Below are 25,047 nucleotides of genomic sequence, written 5' to 3'. Positions count from 1 at the left end.
TATTTTTAATCTTATGGTAAACATCTTTGAAAAATCTTTAATGACCTAGAATTTCTCTGGTGTATGGTGAGGAAGTAATTGATTTTTTTTTTTACAAATCAGATTGTATTCAGCCAGTTCTCTCTTACTTAGTATTGATGCCTGGCCAGCTTTTTCTCCACTTTTCTTTTTATATGAGGCTTTCCCAAAGTGTCATCCTATTTTTAAATAAAATGTCAGCCTACTTCTTCATTTGTGCAGGTGAGTAATCATGCTCAGTATCACATCCAGTGTGGGTCTGACTGTCAGGCCCCTTCTTTCTCTGTCCAGGTCATCTGTGAGTGTAAGGCAGAGAATAAGCCTTGGCGCGTCACTTCAAGATATTTGTTCACCTTCTAAACAGCTTTAGAATAATTAAGACCTTGTTTCCTGAGCATGAAAGGAGATTTAAAAAGGAAAAACAATAAAAAAATCAAACCCCAAACCTTGTCAATTTTATTTCTTTCAACTTCTTTATGTGGCCTTCAGTGTCTGTCCTAGACGAAAGTTAAATTGTCTGTTAATTCAGAACACGTTCATGTGTCAGGAAGGGGCTTTTAACAGTTGAATTATACACATGTTCCTGAAATGAAAAGACCTTTTGAGAATACTATTTTTTAAGTTTCTTATTTCCTGTTTCTTAAAATTACTTTTTACATGTTTTCCTTTTTTTTTTTTAATTTTACTTTTCTTTTGTCCTGGTGGTTCTCATGCTACCTTTCCCTTATTGTCCATCTTCCTTCCCTGACGTCTGGTCCTCTTGCCTAATGTTCCTGTTTTTCACCCATTTTCCTGCTATCTTCTTACTGTTCATTGTGGGGTGATCTCAGGACATCCGGATGAATGGAAAAAATGTGTTTGGGAGCTTCACTGTAACATGATTACCTATTTGGTGACAGAAAGATAAAATTGTCCAGCTGAAGTATGGAGGAAAAGAAAATAAACTATCCCATAGATTTACTAACTGAAAAAACCCAAATTATAAGAAAACACATTTTAGTCTTGTCATGTAAATATAATGATTAAAGCAACATTCAAATGAGACTATTTTATGAATTTTCATGAAATTGTAAAATTTCCTGGGGTTATACCAATTTATAAAACGGTCATAATTTCTTTAGTTAGAGATGCAAATAGAGTATGTGAAATTGAAAGTGTAACTGGAAAGTCTGACGAGCGCAGTTCTCTACGCAAGAGTGTCCTTCTCTTCTGGTTCTGAGAAGAAAACACGCAGCTCCCCTGCCACCTCTTTCTGTGTATTTCTCTTCTGTTCTGCGGCTCTGAAAGTGTAGGAAGCCGGCTGATGGGGAGGCATGAGGCATGAGCTTCCCTGTCAGAGCAGGACCGCCCATCTCTCTCTAGCGTCTGCTACCAGACTCCCAAAGGCTGGAGCTTAGGTTTGGGGCTGAGAATCCCGGTCCAGGCTGCTGCTGTCGGAATCTCTAGAATTTGTCCTGTCAGCAGCAATTTATCAGCAGAATTTTATCACCTTTTTCTTGTGTGGCAAAATGTTTGTTAAAAGGGGAGAAATTATTTCAGAAAATACGGTCTTTATAAAAATATAAGCTTCTAGAAATGTTTTGCAATTGAAAAGGTGTTGTTTTTACTGTGACATGTCATCTTCTAGTAACAGTAAATTATGCTGCAACTTAAGTGTTCTTAAAATCTTTCTAACAGTGTTTCTCTGAAAAATTCAAATTACTGAATACAAATAGTTTTCTTTGCCTTAATGTATAGAAATAAAAAGATGTTTTGTTAATCGTTTCTGTCATTCTTAATTTCATAATGTTGGGGTTATTTGGAAAGAATTCTAACCTGATCACAAAGTTGGTATTCTAATGTATAAGATAAAACAAAATGTGTCCACAAAAAGATTGTCATCTATGGTAATTGCACAAATTAGTGCCTTTGCTTTGTGACTTTTATGTATTGTTTTGGAATGTTTAAATATCTTCTTCTCTCTTTTAATGCATTTTGAATGTAATTTTCTGGTCCCCTACCCTAATTTATAAGCTCCTTGGTTTATAGATTTTTTTTGTTTCCTTCATAATACTTAGAAACAGGATCTTGCGTATCGTAAATGCTCATAAAATATTTGTGATTTGACTTGTCTATAAATTAGAGATGTGTTAAGGATCCCAGGAACCCAGATGATGCCTATGCCATGTTACCATTCAGGGACTAAAAACCTAGTGCTGATACAACAACGCTCTTTTCTGCCTAGAAATGTAATCTTCCTTGTTGAATGTGTTAAATGTTTCATTCATTCCATGTTCTTCTTTTCATTGGAAGTTAGATAGTGTCAACTTCCCAGACTCTTAGGTGCTGTCTAATTATGGTAATGACTCCACCACCAAACATTGCTGAATTGACAGTGGACAAAGGAAACCTTCAGGAAATAGTTCTAAGAAAGGAACTCTATGGTTTTGCATATTTTTCAGTGGCCAAGAATAACACTAGAATCGCTTTAGGGGGGAGAAAAATCACAGGAGCACCTCAGAATGCTTCTCAAGGATCAAAGGCACAATTGAATAATACAACAATCCCCTTCCTTTTGGGCAAGTTCCACTTAGCCTTGTGAGCAGTTTGGAATAGCTTATTTGTAGGGAAGTTATAAAAAAAGAAACCCTCTATGGTTTAGCAGTATACATCCGGAACTTTAAAAATGTTCATCCCCTTTGGCCCAGAAACTTCACTTCTAGGAATAATTATCAGGAAATAATTAGACACACGGACAAATATTTAGATTCAAAAGTTTTCTTCTTTTCAGTGTTTGTAATTGTGGTAAGTTGGGGGGAAAACCTCATGTGTTCAACAGTAGGATGTTGATTAAATGCATTGTAACCTCTTCCTCTATAGTATACTGTGTAGCCCTAAGACAATCATTATATATATATATATATATATATATATATATATATATATATATATATGTATGTATGTATAAAAATATAAGGTGTGCTCTGGGTCATCGGGGCAACATCTGAAATCGGAACAGACCTAGAGTTTCCTGTGACCTGTGTCACAGTGTTTTGGAATTGAGGATGACTCGTAGGGGCAGCTGATTTGGATCATGAGGTGTCTTCACTGTGAGGTGTGAGAGCAAGGCCCAAAAGTGACCTCCCATTTAATTAAAGTGACAGAATATTTCTCAGTTTTTACACTTAGCATAATTTCCTTTTTCCAATAGTCATGAAAAAAAATATGCCAACAAAAATATTATAGTGTAGGAAAATCATGTTTATAGAGTTTTAAAAGCAATTTGAAAAAGGATGTGGCTTTTTAGAATTTGCTATTTGGTGTGCGTTCACTGCTTTTGTCTCTTCTGATCACTTTTCATTCCTTCCTTCTTCCCTTCCTCCCTCCCTCCCTCCTTCCTTCCTTCCTAATCACTTTTCATTAAAAGCATTTTCTTTCTTCATAGGTCTAGCAGGCCTAGAGTGCATGTCCTCTTTATTCATGTTTGTGATTCCTGTGTTCAATACTGGCCCTGGTTTATGAGCGTTATCTAAGCTAAGCATTAACATTGCTTAGCCCATATGTGTCCCATATTCATACTAAAGATGGACATTTTAGTGTCAAAACTTTCAGAAATCCTGTGTCAGCTAAGCCTCCCAGGACACTGTGTAAATTATCTCCATTTTGAGACCTAATTAAATATGTATGTTGAAAGCATTTTTCTAAACAAGTATTTAGATTCTGAAATCAGTCATCATCGTTCAAGTGTGTGAAAATAGCCAAAATTATGTCTTGCCTGATAATCTGAGCATTACATTTCTGTCAATTATTAAATCCCCACGCTTGCTCCTTATTTGTAAATGCATAAGTTTCTTTAGGGGGACAATAACATTGCTCAATTTTTGTTCCCCTGGATCCAGGACGTGGACACTGAAATATATCGCCACATTCCCTACAAAAGAGGAAAAAGAAAATCCAACAAACATTTTTTACTGCCTTTAAAGAAACATTTCTTTAAAGTTAAATTACATTTAATGCTTTTTCAAGGCAAAGTCAAAAGGCCGAGGTTTTACATGGATTGCCGGCATTGGTCTTAGGCTTTTGCAGAGCTTAGGCAGGCAGATAGTAGGAGTGGGTGTGAAGAGTAGTGGGTCTAGGCTATCAAGCCAGTTATGCACTGTTCATCGCTAGGGGATGCGCTTCTTGGTTTACTATGTGCACAGTGTACAAGGCCCTGTGCAGTGGCCCTCCAGCACCATTACCCTGACCTCCTTCTGGCTTGTCCCTTGGAGGAGCAGGGTTGTTATGTGGGATCAAATCGGTGCTGCATAATCAGATCTCATGTGATTCTCTTTAAAAACCCTGTTTCAATATGTAAGAGCAGAGGACAAATCAGATTATCTTTTAGTATAGAGATTAGTAACAGTCTCCACTATATAAGGAGAGAAGCAATAGAGTTAAGTTCTAATAAACATTGAGTCTTGACTGTAATGGAAAGAGAGTTACTATAGTTTCTAGTCCTCCCCTTTCATATATCTATTTGAGAAAGGATGGAGAAGAAAGCAGTAGCATTTGCACTGAAATAATCTGTGTTGGAAAAGTACTCTGATTCGAAGTGATCATTTTGACACCTAGAAACCAAAAGTTTCAGTGGCTTTAAAGTAGCTATTTTTTGAATGATGCTGCTGAACAGTAGAAAAAAAATCCACCGCACTTCATCACATTTGTGGTTATATCAGGTTTGCTCTACAATGTTAGAGTGAGAGAAACCTCATTTGGAGAAAAAATATAATGAGTAGTTAGAATTGTTTGCCATGCTTTATCATGTAGGATTCAAATTAGAAATACTAGTGTTTTCACAGCAAGTTAAATTGTGCCAAATATTCCAAAGTATGTTCCTACCTTCAAGGACTGAAAATAGAAAGAAGTCATTATTAGTGGAAAGTAAGTTACTATATTAATTTACATATTAGTCTATATTTATGCCAGACAAACTTCCCCCACGTTTGTGTGTGTGTGTAACTTGTTTTATACTTAGTTCAGTTACCGTTCTAACAAATTTGGATCTAAAAAAATTAAATAGAAAACAATGAAAGTTATATTTGTGTTATTACAGTTTTAGATTTTTTTTCAACCTGACAGAACCTGACATCTTTGTTTTCTTTTTTTGTTGAGTGAACATCAGAAACAGAAAAGACAAATAAGGAAACTGATTTTGAATCAGGAAATTTTGAATGATTAATTGATTTTTCAACACAAGCCAATAGATTGTATAAGGTACAAACATGACATAACTTAAAGTAAAATCCAGGCCTTACATAGCTAAATGAAAAGTACTCTTTCAAAGTACTGTAATTATCTCGAGAAACAATAAGGTGGTTGTTCCTCAAAGAAGTTTTGGGTCTTTCACCTCTAGAGTATCACGTTTTCCTGACCAGCTCTTCTTTTATCAGTTTTAAGTTTTGGGCTTCTGACAATATTTTATTTGAACCAAGGACTGGCACCACAGAGCAGTAAGAGAGTTTGAAAACCATTTCTGTTTGTTGTACAATCCTGAAAACATCTTTGTATTAAAAAAATTTTTTTCAATAAGTTTATGTACACCTATTAATAAACCTTCAAACAGTATAGAAATGTTAAACAATAAAAGTAGAGACATCCCTGGTGGTCCAGGGGTAAGACTCCGAGCTCCCAATGCAGGGGTCCCGGGTTCGATCCCTGGTCGGGGAAGTAGATCCTGCATGCATGTTGCAACAGTCCGCACACCGCAACGAAAGATCCTGCATGCCGCAACTAAGACCTGGGGCAACATACATACATAGATACATATATGCATACATACATAAATGCAACAGCGAAATGCATAGCAGCTCCACTCCCCAGATAGCCACTGTTGTTGACAGTACAATGTATGCCCTTGAACATCCTGTTTATTGGATGCACAGGCAACATTTGGCTGGGGGTTGGATGAGAAGCATGGGGGCAGGGGCCCACCTTGGTGCAGTACAGGTCTGAGAGGACCCTCTCCTATTTCTACACAGGCCCCTTCCTCTTGATAGAGCAGTGGGAAGGCAAGAGACCTTCTCACACAACCTCACTTTAGAAGGTAGGATTGGAGTAAACGCCAAAAAAATGCAATTCCTTATTCCTCTGTTGGTTTGTGTTCCTTCTGCAAGACTGTTTACATCAAGTAGACCTGTATGTAGTTACTTTCAGTTTTTAAATCAAGAACTTTTTTAGATTAACATTTAGGGGAAACCAGAGGACTAAAGGGAATAACTTTAAAAAATACTGTGTTCCTGAATTAACCTCTTCATGGCTTATTTCTCTATATCAGTGGTTCTTAAAGTGTGATCCTTAGTCTGACAATCTGTGGCATCTTAGAACTTGTTGGAAATGCAAATTTTCAGGCTTCACCTAGGTCTGCTGAATTGGAAACTCTGGACGTGCAGCCCAGCATCTGTATTTTAACAAGTCCTCCAGGTGATACTGATGCAGGATAAGGTTTGGGAACTACTGTGCTATATAAAGGCAAAGATTTAAAATTCTTTTTAACATGGTATTTCCCCACTCATTCTCCATTCACTTTTACCCCAACCTAGAAATAATGCAGTTATTGAGACATAACATCGTTTAAAAGTTCTGTGCTCTTTTATGTCTCTGCTGTTTTTCTGTCTTGAGTGTCATTGTCCACTGCTGCTCGCATAGCAAATCTCTAATCATTTTTTAAAACTCTGTTCCAGTGTAACTCACTGGAACGCCTCTCCTGACCCATAGATCCAGGTGGTCTTGACTCGTGCTTTTTGGAGCCCTGTGAGTACCTTGTTCACAGCACTTCACATTTGATTGCAGGGTTGGTTTACATGTCTCTCTCTTTTCCACATTATTGGGAATTCCTTGAGGAAAGAGCTGCATCACTGACTTCTTTCTGTCCCTGATACCTACTGGAATTCGTGGCATGTGCAGATGCTCAATACATATATGTTAGGTGAAGGATGAAGTGAAAACCAATAAAATAGTAGCTTCTCCAAGCTTGAGAATTACTGTAGGGCAAACTGGTGTTACAAGGAAGCTAAAGTGGCTGGGTGTGAGTTCCACTGGTTGTTAGACAGCTATGTAATTTCTCTGATACTGTTTTCTACTATGTAAAGTTGGCATAATTCCCACCTCACAGTTTTTTGTAGAGTTCCTGGCACACCGTTAGCTCTGAAAAATGGTAGCTAATAATAATCATAATATAATTAGTACCTTTTTGTGCATTTCAGTATTTTTAAGACTTTTATTATCCTACCTCAGAGTCATACTATATATAAATTTCCACTTATCTTTCAAAGTTATTTTACTCATAAGAACCAAAAAGCAGATAAATGTGATTGAATCAAACTATTTAATATTTTGTGGAGGAGAAGGTAAGAAAAATGAATCAAATATACTGGCGGCAAAAATTTTTAATCAGTGTACACTTATGATGTAAAGAAAGTTGCTAAGTGGTAAATTTGCATAACTATACTTTTTAAAAAACAAGCAACAATATATGTCTATTTTTCAAACTCCACTTATCAGACTACTACAAAAAATATTGACTCTGCCATGATTTCCAGGAATTTATTTTGTAGTTTTTTACATTCACTTATAATGTGCTCTCTTATAAATCTTTGATCCTTATTTAGATCAAAACCAGATTCATATGCTCTTTAAATGGGTTAAGGGTTCAAAAAATTGTACCCATCATATATTGAGGGATTCTAGTATTTATATATATTTAGTAGAAAAAATATAGAGCCTTTCCATTGAATCGTTTGCCTCAAATTATATAACATGTATGAACAGTCCAGTACACTGCACTAATATACATGTCTTGTTTCTAAGAGAACTGATCCATAAAAGAATAAATGACAACTGACATAGAAAACAAATTTATGGTTACCAAAGGGGGAAGGAAGGTGAGGAGGGATAAATTAGGAATATGGGATTAACAGATACACACCACTATTTATAAAATCGATAAGCAACAAGGATTTACTATATGGCACAGGGAACTATACTCAATATCTTGTAATAACCTATAAAGGAAAATAATCTGAAAAAAATATAACTGAATCACTTTGCTGTATACCGGAAACTAACACAATATTGTAAATCAGTTATACTTCAAAAAAAAAAAAGTGGCAAGATTGTGCCACTGTTGGCTCACTGTTAGCAGGTGGGGCTGTGGCAGCTTAGATGGGTAGAGTTGAGGTTAGAGATCCGAATAGCCCGTCATTTTAGAGATGAGGGCCTGGGGCCCAGAGAGACCACATGGTCTGAGCATGGTCTCACATCAAGTCATGGCTGGAACCAGAATCCAAATCTCTGTGGAGTCCTATTCTCTTGGCATGATGTTTTGAGGCAGTCATATTAACAAAGCCATTGTGTAGGAGCCACTTTGAGAGCTTGTTTGGAGGTTATAGCAGGGGAGCGCAGCTACTCGTATACCCTTGACCGAAGAACGGTCCTCCTCTATCGGGGAAGGTCGTCCTCTTCGACCGAGTGCGCAGCTTCGGGAGGGACGCACATGGAGCGGTGAGGGAGGAAGGGGACACCCGCCTAGCCAGCCAGATCAGCCGAATCAACCCTGGCCATCAATGGGGTGACAGATGTCGCAGCCAGATCGCCCTCACATCCTAGGAGCCACTTTGATAAACCATTTGATATTAGGGACTTATGTGGCCTGAAAAAAATAATATGAAGCTGTCCTGTTTTTTTTTTTTTTTTGCGGTACGCAGGCTTCTCACTGTTGTGGCTTCTCCTGTTGCGTACCACAGGCTCCGGCCGCGCAGGCTCAGCGGCCATGGCTCACGGGCCCAGCCGCTCCGCAGCATGTGGGATCTTCCCAGACCGGGGCACGAACCCGCGTCCCCTAGCATCGGCAGGCGGACTCCCAACCATTGCGCCACCAGGGAAGCCCCTTTTTGTTTGTTTTAAATCAAGTGATCAGTTGCCTCATTCTTGAACTTTTACCCCATCTTCAGTTCTGAGAGTTAGGTTCTGATGAGCTGGGAGTTAGGAATGAGGTAAAGATCAGCGCAGGGATCAGGGGTTTGATGGGGTCAGGAGTATCTTTCTGTTCATTACTTCCTAATAGGCACAGCTCTTTTGGCCTGACCTCGTCAAAACAGCTGCTTTGAAACATCCCATTCAAAATGTCCCTTTGGACAAAGTGTAAGGATCTGAATGTTCTACTTCATTGAGGGCTCTTTGTATCAGCTCAGGTTTCCTCTCTGTATAGTATTAAAAGACCCATGACTTAAGCAAATTTTTATAACTGGATATAAATGTTTGAGTCTGGGCTGCCACTCTAGGGTTTTGTCCTCTTGATATAGGGTGCTATCAAGTATTCTCTGGGAGAAATAACCGTAAAAGATGATCCAGATTTTCAAACCTCTTAAATATGCCATATTTTGACTGGATATTCATTTTGGGGGGACATTTAAGACAGAAGCTTATAAAAAGAAAAAGGACAACAGTATTAAAACAGAAACATTCTATTACTATTAGAGTACAATCTGTCATTGCATAGAAGCCAATACAGGGTAGATCCAGCCTGGTTCCATTCAAGGAATTTTACTAATGTGGCATAGGGATTTTGATACAGCACAACAGATATGTGAAGGATGCCATCATGGCAAGGGTTTAAAGGATATAATTTATTAAGTTATTTAGACATGAGTTATCTCAATAATGTCCTCTGTATATGACTATTTTCTCACTTGGGAGTTCTGTTCCATTGCTGGGTACTGCCAGGAGGCAAACCTGCTTGGCAGGGGAACCCAAGCACTGTCCGGCTGCTAGGCAGTGTGTCTCTGGTATATTCCGTGTCTGAGTCTCTTTTCAAAAGAGACTAGAAAGAGTATCTGAGAAACAGCTTCAGAAGAGAGGGCTGATGACTCCCAAATAACTCTGGTGAAAGAATTGTGAACTTTATTGACTTTCTTTCTTCCTCTCTTTTTTGTCCTGTAAGTAAACTGTACCCATCCTTCCAGGTGAAATACTTTATCTGAGGTTAAGTGCAAAGAAAATATCAAATGTAAAACTGCATCAGAGGAAAAATTGGGACCAGGACCGCCAGAGCGCGGCCCTGCATGCTCACTGGTATCATGTTGCCCATCAGGGCTGAGCTCCATTTCTACAGCCTTTGAGAGGATTATTTTCTCTGTGCCAGTTCTTGGTAAATACTCAGATTCTAAGGAAAATTCAGATTATCCTGGATTAACCACATACACTCAGAGGAGCTAATGACTAAAAAGTACTCCTTGCTCATTGCAAAGTATCCAAGTTCCAGAAAGAGAAGTCTCCTAAAGTAAAATCCCTTTCAGGGTTTAAAAGCCACAGATAACAGAATTCTAAAGCAGCAGATATTGTTGTACTGCTTCAAAAATAGCTATTTAAGTAATTCAGCTAAAGTTATTCCTAAAGAGGACAGCAGCAAACACCTGGAATGAAAGAGAGATGGCGTCTCAAAGTGAAATTAAATAATAAAAACACAAGTTAATCTTCAGCTTTTTTTCTTAGATCATAGTGCAAGTGAATTTCAAAAAGCTGATTAAATCCAATGTAATTTAGGTGGGAAGGAAAACAGTGTACCATGTTTGCAAATGATCCTCAGCAAAGGCTGAAAAGGAAAAGCAAGATGAAGGGAAAAAAAAAACAAACTGAATCAAATATATTTCCTTAAAAATTTTCCTTGATTAGTACTGGTCCATGTGTGAAAACACACACACACACACACACACACACACACACACACACACACACACACACACACACACACACACACACACACACACACACACACACACACACACACACACACACACTCCAGCCTAACACAGGTTCAGGTCAGCAGCCCTGATGTGAAATGTCCCAGTCACATGGGTCTCTGAGATTCAAGACAGTTCTGGGTCAGCTATTTCAACTTTTGTCAACCAGAGCTATCTTTGTCCCCTACCGGAATAGAATCATATTTCTAAAAAATGCCTGGATTTAATCCTTTCTCTAGTGCATCTTCTACATTGTAATGAACTAGAGTCAGATCAGATTTTCTGAAGTTTGCTCAAGCTAGACTTGCTTCTCTGGGGTTCTGTGTATCCAGTGCACAAGTTGGGTTGATCCCTTTTTCATAACACTTACCATATTCATTTCCTCTGCTACCTCCCAAGCTCACTCTGTAATCAATTCAGAGCTAGGCGAGTGTTGAAACAACTTCCGAGGTTCAGGCTCCTTCCTCCGAACTGTCTTGTACAGCTACCAGACAGATTAGTATTCTTAACTACTGCTTTTTTTAAAAATAAATTTATTTATTTTTACTTTTGGCTGCGTTGGGTTTTCGTTGCTGCATGCAGGCTTTCTCTAGTTGCGGCGAGTGGGGGCTACTCTTCATTGCGGTGCGTGGGCTTCTCATTGCGGTGGCTTCTCTTGTTGCGGAGCATGGGCTCTAGGCCCGTGGGCTTCAGTAGTTGTGGCATGCAGGCTCAGTAGTTGTGGCTCGCGGGGTCTAGAGCGCAGGCTCAGTAGTTGTGGCACATGGGCCCAGTTGCTCCGCAGCACCTGGCATCTTCCCGGACCAGGGCTCGAACCCGTGTCCCCCGCACCGGCAGGCGATTCTTAACCACTGTGTCACCGGGGAAGCCCAACATACTGCTTTCTGACAGTTCATTCTCCAGCTCAGAAATCTTTATTAGCTCCCCATAAATAAACAGCCTCCTTAGCCTAACATTTTTTTTTTTTTTTTTTTTTTTTTGGTACGCGGGCCCCCCACTGCTGCGGCCCCTCCCGTCGCGGAGCACAGGCTCCGGATGCGCAGGTCCAGCGGCCATGGCCCACGGGCCCAGCTGCTCCGCGGCATGCGGGATCCTCCTGGACTGGAGCACGAACCCGCGTCCCCCGCATTGGCAGGCGGACTCCCAACCACGGCGCCACCAGGGAAGCCCTTAGCCTAACATTTAATACCATGTGCTTCCAGCTAGCCTCTTCAGTCCTATTTCAAAATCCCCCATCGTGAATCCATCTCCTTCTATTGTGCTTCTATTTGTGGGTGCTCCTCAGTCCTTCCCTTGTTCAGATATAGTTATTGAGCATCTGTGAGCTCTGTGGTTTCTAGGGGCTGTAAATACTGCTGGGAACAGGGCTGACACACCCCCTGCTCTCACGGAGCTTATACTCTAGTTCAGGGAGACAGATAATAAACAGATATGTAATATTTCAAATGTGAGAAGTTATGACAAATATGGAAAGGGTGGTGAGTTACAGCACAGGCACCTTCCCTAGTTGGCTCTACAGTTTATCTAGCAGTACTCACGAGCTGTCTTGATTTTCATGGTTTTAGTTTCCAGCATGTGGGTCTGAGCGTGTGTGGGCTTGCTTAGTTCCAACGGGCAGAGCTCTTGCTTCTGGACCACGAGGACAGTGTCTTTCACCTCTTTGTAGCTCCCAAACCATGTATCATCAGTACTTTCCTATGGGAGGCAGCATGTGTAGTGATCAAGAGAGCACGCATTCTGGGTCAGATCACTTGTGTGCAGCTGTTGGCTTTACTGCTCGCTGCCTCTGGAGTATGGCCTCTTTAACCTCTCTGTTCCTCAGTTTAGCTTTCTCTCAAATGAAGATGATGACGTTATCTTCTTCATAAGGTTGTTGTGAGCATTTAATAAAGTGCTCAGCATAAGGATTGGCATCTATGGGTGTGTATGTGTACGTGTAAATATATATAATATATAATAGCACTCAGTTGTTTACCAGTGTTATTTTTGTTTAGATGAGGTTAACTTTAAATCCATATAAATATTTATACTTCTAAACAGAGAAATAACCCTTAGAGAAAATAGAATACTATGTTTCCTTACAGTCTACTTAATTACCAACCAGATGGAGGAACATGAGCCCATGGGCTCTAGCTTTGAACAGTCAGACCCTTCTAAGTGGGTTCTGTTGTGTTAACTGCTCCTCTTGTGTTCAATTTGACAGTACGAGAAAATTTTACATATAAATTAATTATTTCTGCAGCTAAACTCTGCTCTCTGAGTTTCAAACAAATAAGATATGGAAATAAGTTAGAATTAATTATGATCATACACATTTTCTTGGACATTTTATTATACATGAATTAGTACCTAAATGTTACAGAGCAAATGTACTAATAAATTTTCATAAGCAGTTAGCATGACTGCATAATGAGACAGCCCTTGTTTAGTAAATATTAATGTCTTTGTTACTTGTTCAAATTTACATGGGCTTTTATAGGTGGTTACTTTAATAGTATATGTTTCCTGTTTGTTTATTGTTCAGACAAAAAGATGCAGGAAGTTACTGTTATGACATGTTTATATTTTCATATGAATTTGAACTACACTATTAAAGGAACTGTTTTATGCTATGAATATACAGGATTTATATTTCCATAATACTTTGTGTATTGTAACCCTGAAAAAGGTTTTCTGTGAAAATATAGTCAAGGTTTCTGTTTTGGCAAAATAAGGAAAAGATAGCCCACCCTTGCTTCAGCAGTGTGATGGTGAATTTAGTAGCAGGTGAGTTTAGATGCTACCGTTGTTCACATGGTGTTAGACACAGCTGAGGGTTCAGTGGAACATGGAGCATGGTTTAGCTTTTGAGGTGGTTACACTCCTTGGGGATCAAGATATCTGCAAATTATGGAACACTATAAGTCAGATGACAATCAAAGGCCCAACTCTAAAGGTAATGGCAGCATCGTCTGCTTTTAGCAGATCTGAGTATTCAGATCTGGGTTCAAATCTAGGTTCTGCTATTGGCTTATCATGTTCCTAGAAATCATTCCACTTCTGACCCTTAGAGGGTTCTTATTGTATTAAAATAAGAAAATCACATAACTCAGATTTTATGGGAGTAAATAAACCTAAACACATAATTTAGTGCCTATCTTAAGCACTTAATACTTATTTGCTAAATTAAAGATTAAAAAACATACTGTTTCTGCTTGACTTTAGGGATTCAAAAAGCTGTTCTAGTATCCAAGCTAGTGGTTTTCATCCCTGGCTATATATTATAATCACCTGGGAAGCTTTTTAAAACTCCTGATGCTGGACCCCCACTGCAGACTGAGTCATATTTTATGAAAGCAAGGCGTGGATATAGGTGTTTTTTAAAAGCTCCTCAGCTGTTTCTGACTTTCAGCCAGTGTTGGAAAACATGGGTCTTAGCCATCTGAGAATCACATTTGTGTAGCTGTCTTACCTTACTTGAATATATTCTGAAATGCCCTTGAATGTATTCCCTCCTTCACATCATAGTGCCCCGGGCCATGCTGTGTGCTTTGTCACCTGAACTTGGAGTTGTCTCTCTTCTCTAGTCTCCATTCTACGAGTGTGTTTCTCTTTCAGTTAATCTGTTGAACAGCCAGCACAGTTACAGTTATCCTAGAAAACAAATCTGAACATGTTACCGTCCTCCTTAAACACCTTGCTTAACTCTGTGGCCTATCAAATGCAGTCCTAACTTCTACATGGCCATTGGCAGCCTGGATCAAACCCGCCTCAGGACGCCTGGGAAATTGTACTGTAACTTGTCAAGTCTGATAAATGCGGTCAGGTCAGAGGGGAGAAGCCCTTGTCGGAGGCAGATATTTGGGAGCCCATTCTCATCACAGTCGCACCGGCTCACAGACTCGGTGAGTTTATTGATCTCTGGAACTCAGTGACCTTCCCTGTTTGGGAGAAAGAACAAGAAGAAATAGGGTTAGAAATAAATGGAAAGAAGGAATGATGTTAGACATTTTCTTAGTCCATTTAGGCTGTTATGACAAAATACCAGAGACCGGGTGCTTTAAACAACAGAAATTTATTTCTTACAGTTCTGGAGGCTGGGAAGTCCAAGATCAAGGTGCCAGCTGATTCAGTGTCTGGTATGCACTGCTACCTGGTTCATAGATGTCTTTTCGCTGTGTCTTCCCATGGTGGAAGCGGGGTATGAGCTCTCTGGGGTCTCTTTGAGAAGGGCACCAATCCCATTAGCCTTCATGACCCAGTCACTTCCCAAAGGCCTCACAGCCCAGTACCGTCACATTGGGGATTAGGTTTCAAAATATTAATTTTGGGGGGATGCAAACATTCAAGCTATAGCACATACTAAAAACATTAATGCTTTTGTGTGAAAAATGCTGGAATGGAGTGTCTGCTCAAAAGAATCTAAAAAAGAGTGGGTACATGTATATGTATAACTGACACACTTTACTGTACACCCGAAACTAACACAACATTGTAAGTCAACTATACTCCAACAAAAATTTTAAAAACCTCATTAGAAATTCAGATCTCAACTTCCATGTCCATTCCTCAGAGAAGCATCCCCTGAAGTCTTAGACAAAGACTGTCTGTCCTTCTGCTCTTACAAGCCCTGTACATCATCCCTCCACAACTGTTACCACCTGTGTAATGGCCTACCTGGATCTTTGTGATTATTTCCTTGTCTGTCTCCCAACCCCACTGCGAGCACATTGGGCGCAGAGGACTTGACGAGCTTTCAGCGCGTGTCTGCGGGGCCAAGGCTGGCCTGGGATAGGTGATGAATGTCCTGGTGGGTGACCGTCAGATTGGCAGGTGGAGAGAATGATCAAACAGTTGGCACTTATAGATGGCGGGGAAATGTGAAATAGAGAAGGCTTGTGGGGAGGGGCACTTTCCTCCTCCCCTGGGGGCTCCCCACTCCCTTTCAGGGTCTCTTTAGCACTCCGCTGCTTCTACTAAAACGGACCCTGGGCGTCCAGATGTGTAGGCTCTGGCTCTCTTTCAAGCACATGGAGCTGTGGAGTTCGAGGGGGCCATGCCACTTGTAGCTACCACCTGCATCTGTAAAATGAAAAGTGTGGCCCAACCTTTTCTTCACTACGGATCTGACTCCTTTTCCTGTATGCTGTGAGCGCTCGGAAGGGTTTTGTCTGGACCTGGGCTGTCTACTCTATAGCCATTCACTCCATGTGGCTCTTGAGCGCTCGAATATGCCTTGGTTGAACTAGATGTGCTGTAAGGTACACACCAGATTTTGAAGATTTAGAATAAAAAAATAAAACAATATAAATGTCTTGTGTTTTTTGATTACATATTGAAATGATGCTATTATAAATATATTGAATTAAATAAGGTATAAGATTAAAGTTAATTTCACCTGTCTTTATGTTTTCTAATGTAGCTTCTTAGAATTTTAAAGTTATGTGTGTGGCTCACATATTTCTAATGGTCAGCTCTGGTCTAGAAACTGTTTCTTGCATCATAAAGAATGAGTTTACCTGCTTTTTAATTGCTCAAGCACGTATGAAAACGAGCATTTCCAAGCGGTATGAAATGACCAGCGTTACCAGACCAGCCAGAACAAAGACACATTTTAAGGGCCGTCATTTTGTTCTCCTAGTCCTGTAGTCCAAGGTGCAATTTCTATTAGATGATTTGAAATATGAGAATAACTTTTGCAGACATTTCCTTCTGCTCTGTGAGCAGTCTCGTGGTAGGGACTAAAGATGGAGCATCTCCAGGCTGGCAGAAAGGGACATGTTCTACTCCACCATTGGATCTGTCATCCTGGTGTTGCCTGTTTGTTCCTGCACTCCATGTGATTTCAACCTTTAAAGTGGGAATAGCCATGGGGGCAGCATGCAGGAAGCAGAGATCTCTGCGTGACTTTGAAAGTGAGCTGGGTTTGGAAAATATGTTAACTTTGACCCAGCTGAATGATTTGTAGGCAGCTTTGAAAATTCATTCTATTTTCCAAGTCCCTTAAGTCACATAGAACTCCCCCAGTCTATTTCTGGTCTCATAAACAACCTGTCCTCTGGCCTGATACTAACACATAGGACACATCTGTTTAAAGTGAGTTGTGTGAAAGCCACAGTGGGTTCTTAGTGAGCTGGTAATAACACTGCTACCACCTCAAGTGCTGAGCTAGAGTCATTACTATAATTGTGCAGTGAGTAATCAGTGTTTACCTACAGGGCCCACAACTAGATTTCCTTTCGTAGTAGTGAAGATATTAAAAGCGTCACATGAATTTTGTAGATTGTATCTCTACTCTGTGTAAAGGCAGGGAATGATTTGCAAATATGATTATGTTTTCAAACTAAAGTATTTCTTTTTAGTTGCCTACAAAAAGTTGAATTCTTTATGGTGTGCTAACTTCAACACATCCTCACAGACCAGTGTAAATTTAGGAGAAGCAGTATTTATGTTTGTTCTGATGTCTAACTAGAGAGTTGTGCTTCCAGACACCTAACTCTGCACTGATGAATTTCAGGTTTCATCTGCTTTGGTATTTGGACCCAGGGGATGGTTAGAACAGTGTGGAAGAAAAATTGTAACTTCTTTTTACTTGGTGTGAGAAAATTAGCATTGCTGGTACCAGTTTGCTTTTTCCCTGCCTGCTCTTTAGTCCGAAAGTGTTCATTTTGAAACCACCTCTGTGAATTTTAGTAAAAAGAATGTTTTGATCTGGTAGAATTTATATGTATGGAGTAAATTCTAGAGTCTGTCTGGGGCACAGCAGGCAAGGTGGTTGTATGGGGTTGAACAGGAGATGTGGGGAGAGTTGGTGGCAGGGGAAGGCTGGAAGGGGGTGGGGAGCAGATCCAATCAATTGAAGGCTCAGAGTGTCCCGCTAAATGATCTGATCTCTGCACGAAGGCTAACATTTAAGAATTTTAAGGTGGGCAGAGTGGTGATGGTGGTGTGCCCAGATTGACAGTTTTGAAATGTCATACAGCCTCTGTGGTAGCCACGTAGAAGATGAAGGAAGTGAAATTGAAGGCATGGAGATGAATTGGAAGGCTTTTCCAGTGATTGAGGCAAGAGATAGAGAGGACCTGAGCACAGGAAGAGAGAAGGAGTTGGATCTGAGATACATTTAAAAGGGAGAATTGGTAGGATGGGGTATGAAGGAGAAGTGCCTGTCTAGAAAGTTTCCTGGCTGCTGGGCAGGTGAGGGAGAGGAGTGAGACTGTGGGCTCATTGGGAATAGGGAGCAGAAACAGGTTTGAAGGAAAGATGCTCTATTTTGGGTCTTCAGGGGCCGAGTGTGGAGGCCGAGAATGCAGAGACAGCAAGACCTCGATGGTGTTGAAGTGCCTCATGAGACAAGTGCTGGTCTGTTTGGTTTAGAAAAGCTTTGCTTAATGACCTCTCTCTTAGAACCTGAAAACTATTCACCGTCAACCAAATAAGGAAAATATTTTTCAGGAAATGGCAACTACAAAGAGCTTCTCAGAGAGTAAGGGACAAGTGTTCTCACTGGAGCATGTGATGAGGGAGGAGGTGAAGCCAGAGCATGGTGGTTCTCACCCATCAGACCTCTTATAACCTGCAGAGAGTCTGGGAAGTTCCCTGTTGCCCTTCAAGATGCAGCCCAGGGTCTCCTCTTCTAAAGACCCTTTTGAGCCTCTCTGACTGTTCTTCAGGCCGAGGGGGACAGCTGGCCTTGCTCTCTCCTCTGGGCTATGGACGCACTTCATAATACTAGGTCTGTGTTTCCACCATCCACCCTTGTGGTCTTTCCCAACAGATGGTGGGTTTTTGAGAGTAGGAATTATATAGTCTCCATTTTGCTATCCTCAGTATAACAAAATGGAGTTTATCAGGTGTATCTAGCCCATAGTGAGTGTTCCATAGATGTTCCCTGAGTAAACGCAGGAGATTCATGGGCAGGATGGTGAGTTGGAAAGAGCAGTAGCCTGGGTAGAGGAGAAGGGACCTGGGTTCTGGTACCAATTCTGTTGCTCTCAGTTCTTTGGCCTTGGACAAGCTAGTTAATTTTTCTGGGCCTTGGTTTTATTATAGGCAAAGAAGGAGATGGAATGAGAATCTAGGAAATCCATGAATGGTCTTCAAGAGGTCCCTGGATTTCTTGAGATAAAATGCAGAATTGTGTATACTTATATGTCTATGTGTATCTGTGTATTAGTATATATAGTCTTTATTTTCCCTCCCTCTGAGGAAAGGACCAAGAACTTTCATCAGCCTCTCAAAGAATCACTTGAATAAAATGTGGGGATGGCTCTAGAATTTCTGTAGAGGATGGAGTTGGGAGGGATTGTCATATGGTTGGGGGTGGGGATTCAGCTAAAGCACTTGTCCTGAAATTGTGGTTAAATGACAGACACACTCTAGTTACGTAGATTTTTATATTTATTTGAGGCAGTGAGGTGTGGAGGGGATGGGGACTGTGGGGCGACGTGTGCTGAAGCTTCTCTGAGCCCGTCTCTTTGTACTGTCAGTTCTTAGAGCTCTTTTATGAGCTGGATGTGATTCTGGTCGTTATTAGTGTTATATCTTCACGAACAGACTAGGCGTGGAACATTTGTTTGTTTTTTACTAAAATTCACTGTAGCAAGGTCAAATGCAATTGTTTTTAGCCTGTTAGACATACTTTGGTATGACAGGAGTTTATATTTTTTATTTGATTATTTTGATTAAACATTAATTACACGGAAGCAGGAAATGAATGCTAAATAAAAGAAAAACATTTACTGTCAACAGTCCTCATTTTTAAAAAGCATAGTGTTACAATTAGACAAGCTTAGCAACTGTTGGCAACTATTAACAAACGCTAGCCATCAAGTACTCGAATGTACAACATAATTTATTAAATGTATTCCCAGCCATTAGAAAGCTTTCCTTTGTATCCTATGATAACTTGAGGTAGACATCACATGTTATTTTCTGAAGTGCTTTGCAAAGACCAAATCTTACTTTACCAATGATGATGGTGGCAACAATGGCATTAGGAAATGGCAGTAGAAGTACAGGACATTCTTCTGTGGTTACCCAGCTAGTGAGAGGTGGAGCTGGGATGGGAGTCCAGAAAATTTGAGTCTTAAGCCTGCATCTTAACCAGTCTAGTATATGACTTTCCTAAAGAGAGGTTCTTTTTCTCTATAGAGCTTTACTTTTGAAGCCTCAGAATAATTCTTGCATTTATGATCAGTATCAAGGTCTGCACAAACTGTAATTTGGACCACTTAAACCCATATAGATACTCTACTCTTCTGAACAATGCAAATGAGTTTCCCATAGTTCATAATCTTCTTGATACAGAAGTAATGTTTTATTCATCTTATCTAGTTGTACTGCTTTGCTTTACCCACAGAAGAAGTGCTAGGGATGTTTTTCAACAGCCTTCTACAGTATTCAAAGCAACAACCAGCTATTTTAGGAAAGATGTAAACATGTTGCTAGAAATGACACTAAGCTGCAGTGTAGCCTAATGGGGTAATTTGCTGTGTGAGATTAGAACTGCAAAGGAAATTAAGAGAATGAGTTCTGTTGATTTCCTAGGAGAAAGTGAGATATATTGTTAGCCTGAAACTCACCATCTGGTTGGATTTAGAGTTAGGCTTCACTGGCAGAGAATCAGATGCCTGCATAATACCAGATCTCTGGGTTGCTTCTGGTTGCACTCAGTCTAGTCTACAGGCCTATCCTGTCTGAATTACTCAGCCCAGCACCCCCAGGCCCACACTTCCGATTACGTCCTCTGGGGTTTGGGTTTTTCCTCCATGAACCCACAGGGCACTTGCTCTGAGCCTGTAGGAACCATGATGCAGCATCCTTGCCCATAGCTTCAGCTGCTAGATGGGAGCTTCGTGCTGTGGTGCTGCAATGCTGCAGACCGTTCCTGAACTGCCAAGCTTGTCAGGTGCTTGGGGCTCAAGCTTGAAGCCACCTGATGGCCCTTTTTTAACCTATCTTCCTGGAAGAAGCGCTTCCCCAGGAACTCCTATTGAATCCAGAGCCCTGTTCAGGAATCTTTATAGCCTTCCCATTGGCTCAGGGAGAGTTAAGAGATAAAACTTCAGAGTAGAGAGCTCAAGAAGATAAAGCCATAATTAATTAGTACTTCTTGACAGACCTGTGTGCTGGTCCCCATGGTTCCTTGAGTTCTTCTCTATGTCCATGGCTTCCTTAACTCATGACCTTGGAAGGAGCTACGGCAAACTGCTTCTGCACGGTTGACTTGCTTTTCTCACAAACTACGATATCAACAGCACTAATGTGCCAGATAAGCAGAGGGTGAGAATTAGCCAGAAGGTCTCATGAAGAGAAGAGTTAAAATGGGTAGCTTTATTGGCGTACAGTGTTGCCATTCAGTTTTGGCAAACTGTTTTTCTTTCATGGCTTTTAAACTGACTAATGGGGATGGAAAAAATAAAGAGCCCAAGCTAAATAAAAATTATCATTAGGGGGAAAATTTTGATGGGGAGGGGCGTGCCACTGTGTACGTTGTCTCTAGGTTTGAGGAGATAAGCAACTGTTTCTCATACTTAATATTTAATTTTCATAATGGGCTTCTTCAATTACTCATTCATTCCTCACTTGTGGCAGGCTAAACTCTTTACATATCTTTACACATATTATAACTAATCCGCACAACAATTTTGCAGGGTAAGTGGTAGTCATTCATTTGTTTGAGCAACAAATATTTTTGTGTTAAGTGGTTGTTTGGAGGCTGGCTGTGAGTGCAGTGATGGGAATAGAACAGGGAAGAAGCAGTTTCCCTGCCCTTAAGGTATTTTCCATTGTTGGATGGGAAAGACAGACAAACAGGTCATTAGAATGCCTTATTGTATTCTTACACACTCTTCGGGGGTAATGCGAGTTTGTGCATACTTATTGAAGAGCAATGGTTATACCTAGTCAGCCCATCTAGGAATCCTTCCTATAGAAATACCTGCACACAATTGAAAAGGTATTTGGCAAGGATGGTAATTGCAGCATTGTTGTAGCAAAATGTTGAAAAAGTTCACTGGCAGGGGAAGCGTTAAATGTTAAATCATTATGTTATATACAGACACTGGAATGTGATACAACATTCAAATGAATAAATGAATGAATGAATTCATTAAAATGAATAAAGATCTGTATGTGTTGACACCACTATACGTGATATGTTGGTAAATGACAAAAGCACGTTGGTAGAGAAATCTGTATAACAGAAACACATTACCTAAAATAATAATCATAAAGAAAAAGAAAAAAACAATTCTGCAAGAGTCACACCAGATTCTTAGCTCTGGTCTCCTTTAGGCAGAAGGTGAGAGAGGGGTGTGTGTGTGGGGGGGTGGGCAACTTTTATGTATTTCTGCATTATTTCAATTGAAAAGATAAACACGAGTCCTTTTGAAATATTTTAAACAGCAGATAAATTTTGAATAAGGGGATAGGTGCTAGCGCAGAGTTATGTCCAGGGTCCTGTAGGGACAGAAAGAACCCAGACTGGAGGAGGGAGATGGTCAGAGAAGGCTCTGGGTGGGGACCAGCCTGGCCGAGACAAGGATGAATGTAGTCAGGCGTTTGGAGGGAACCGAGGACGAGGGTTTCCTGCTCGGGAGCATCCCGGAGCACTGTGGCCCCTCTACGCTGTAACAGCCGGCCCAGGTGGTCCCGGGTTCTTCCTCCTTCCTCAGCCTCCACGGTGTGTCAGCCGCTTTTCCTAAATACTTCGCATATTTCCACCTCTTCTCTAGCTCTCCTGTAGACCTCTCATTTCTCACCTGGATGATTGAGAACCCCCCCACCCCCAGTGGGTCTCCTGGTCCCTGTCTGTATCCCATGTCCTCCTACCCCGGTCTGTCCTTCACTTTGCTGAGTGATCTTCTAAAAATGCAGTTTTGACCCTGCTATCTTCCTTAAACTTGTCAATGACCCTTCATAGATTCTGGGATCTAACCCACCCCTCTAAAGCAGACACACAGAAGCCCTGCTCGCCTCTCCCACCTTCCTCGCACGGTAACTCTTATTCTTGTTATCTGGAATTTTTTCACTTCTTTGCAAATGCCATTCTTCTTATCAAACAAGGGATGGATGTAGGTAGAGAAAGAAAATCCATGATGTGGATTTAGTCGTTCGTTTTCAGCCTATTAACCTGCAAATATTCTAACTTGTTATCCCCCTTTCTGGGAGTAAATGTCCATATGTCATGTTATTTGAGGCAACAATTTAGAAATTAAGACATTTCAAGGCAAATAGTCTTCTTACCGCCCTTGGGGCTATTTTCTTTTGTAAATATACTTGAAGGATGTTTCTAACAGCGGGTCATTCTCCACACAGAGGACTTCAGAATCTGGCATTAATTTGTGTACTTGTCTATTCCAAATCCGGATACACTCCACCTTTATATAGAATACACACTGTTCTAAAAACACTACATTGACCAAGCAGTCCTTATTTGCTTTGGCTAAACTTGAGTTAATGGATGGACTTGATGTACAATAAGATAGATACAAAACTGAGTGATAGTCCCCTGGGAGATTCACTTTAAGACATGCTACCTATTATCCTTCAGTCCCATCCACTGAACTTTTATCTTTATGTTATTTTTCTATCATTGAATAGACTAGACAATCCTTTTAAGTAAATAACAGTTGGTTTCAGCATGTTAATTTTCAGAAATGTTTGTACTTACATTCAATGCAGGAGTGAAGTGATAGACTATTGTCTCGCTCCCTCTGGTGGACAATTGTATTAAAAAAATCAAACTACATATAGTCTTGTGTGGCGGGGACAGGTTGTGACTAGTTCTGGTGTTTTAACATTTGTGTTAAATAATAGCAGTAGTAAAACACATAGCAGTACTAATGCTGTACTATTTCTCTTGTTATTGAGTAGTGACACTGCTGTGAAAAAACGATTTAGAAGCCGACTTCACCCCATAACTTTAGAACAGTGCTACATCAGGATAAGGCTCATGCTAGAATGCAACAATGTAGTTAATTCAGCAGTCTAAATATTACTCCACAGGTTATCCTGGACTCCTCCAATAGCTAGACTTTTCACTCAATAATGCATATTTTTGGAAACTTAGCAGATGATTATTTTTATCTTGAATCAGTTTATTTTGATAAATGTATTATTTCGTTCATGATCTTCTGAATTTACAGACTCACTGAAGTTGCTTTATCTTTCTTATGGATATTAATCGATATCAAGTGTTACCTAGGAGGTTGTTTTTTGCTCTTCAGCAAAGTTAAACCAGAAAGAAATTGCATAAAGGCCTTCGATTAGATTAAATTTCATTTGTATGTAATGATTATTTTATTTTATGTATTAATAACAGTTCACATTTGTTGAGTTAAGCATTTGATGGGCATCGTGTCATTTAATTTTTCAGTAACTCTGTGAGGCAGGTAGGTAGTTGTTATTATCCACATTTTATAGAGGCTGGTGAAGGTGGGCCTAGCTCATCCAGGTGTTCTCAGTTCAGAGTTTGTAACCACAACAATATACTGCCTCCTGAAGTTAGGTGATAAATGAGTATATGTGTGGCTAATACCCTTATGTGACTCCTAGTACTGGAAACATTTCCATCTTTGAACTGGGGAATTCAAAGACTACCTCAACCTAGAGATAGATTTTTACCTTTTCTCTTTCTGTTTTCTCATTGTGAATAGGTCTTGTAGTAGAATGTATTTACGTTTTGTTTAGATACTTAAGACAAATTATATCTATTATCATAGAAAGAGGTTTCATGAGAAAAACACATTTTAGCTCATTAGCTTCCTCAGTAAGTCTTTGAAAGAGATGCTGTTAGGTGTAAACGTGGGAAGGAAGGGTACAGTTGCTATGTACTAACGCTAAAGATCTAGCAGGGCACATCGAGGGTTAGGTACTGAAGACCTTTATGAAGAATTTTTGAAACAGATACAGATAATTAAGGGTAATTTAGGAAATTCCTTTTCTGAAAATATTCAGAATTAGAATAAGGTAATTTTCTTGAAGTTGGCAATTATAAAGAATAGCTACCATATAAATGCTTTACATGTATTATCTTTTTAATTCTCATAATAAGATAGTGACTGTTAATAACCTAACTTAATTATTATAGGCAGTAGCCAGAAGAGAAAGCTGAGACCCAGAGAAATTAAGTAGTTTGCACACGGATATACAGCTAATAAATGGTGAAGTCGGGATCAGAACTCACATGACGTGGTCTGGCTGGAGAGCCCACCCTCTGAACCACTTTGCTATACAGCAGTGCTGTCCAGTAGAACTTTTTGTGATAACGGAAGTGTTTGATGTCTGT

At 40.1% G+C, this 25,047-nt stretch overlaps 1 protein-coding gene across 5 annotated transcripts in view; it reads left to right on the top strand.

The window, feature by feature from the left end:
- The window catches only part of VAV3 (vav guanine nucleotide exchange factor 3), a 396,308-nt gene that overhangs the window by 151,021 nt on the left and 220,240 nt on the right, over window positions 1-25,047 (top strand). The gene's annotated exons all lie outside the window — the stretch shown is intronic.

The sequence above is a fragment of the Aethalodelphis obliquidens genome, unplaced genomic scaffold (assembly GCF_003676395.1).
Source record: "Aethalodelphis obliquidens isolate GAN/ISIS:26980383/991018 unplaced genomic scaffold, ASM367639v1 scaffold100, whole genome shotgun sequence".
NCBI classification, from domain to species: domain Eukaryota; kingdom Metazoa; phylum Chordata; class Mammalia; order Artiodactyla; family Delphinidae; genus Aethalodelphis; species Aethalodelphis obliquidens.
The sequence above is the reverse complement of the archived record's forward strand: the minus strand, read 5'-3'. Positions and strand labels throughout refer to the sequence as shown.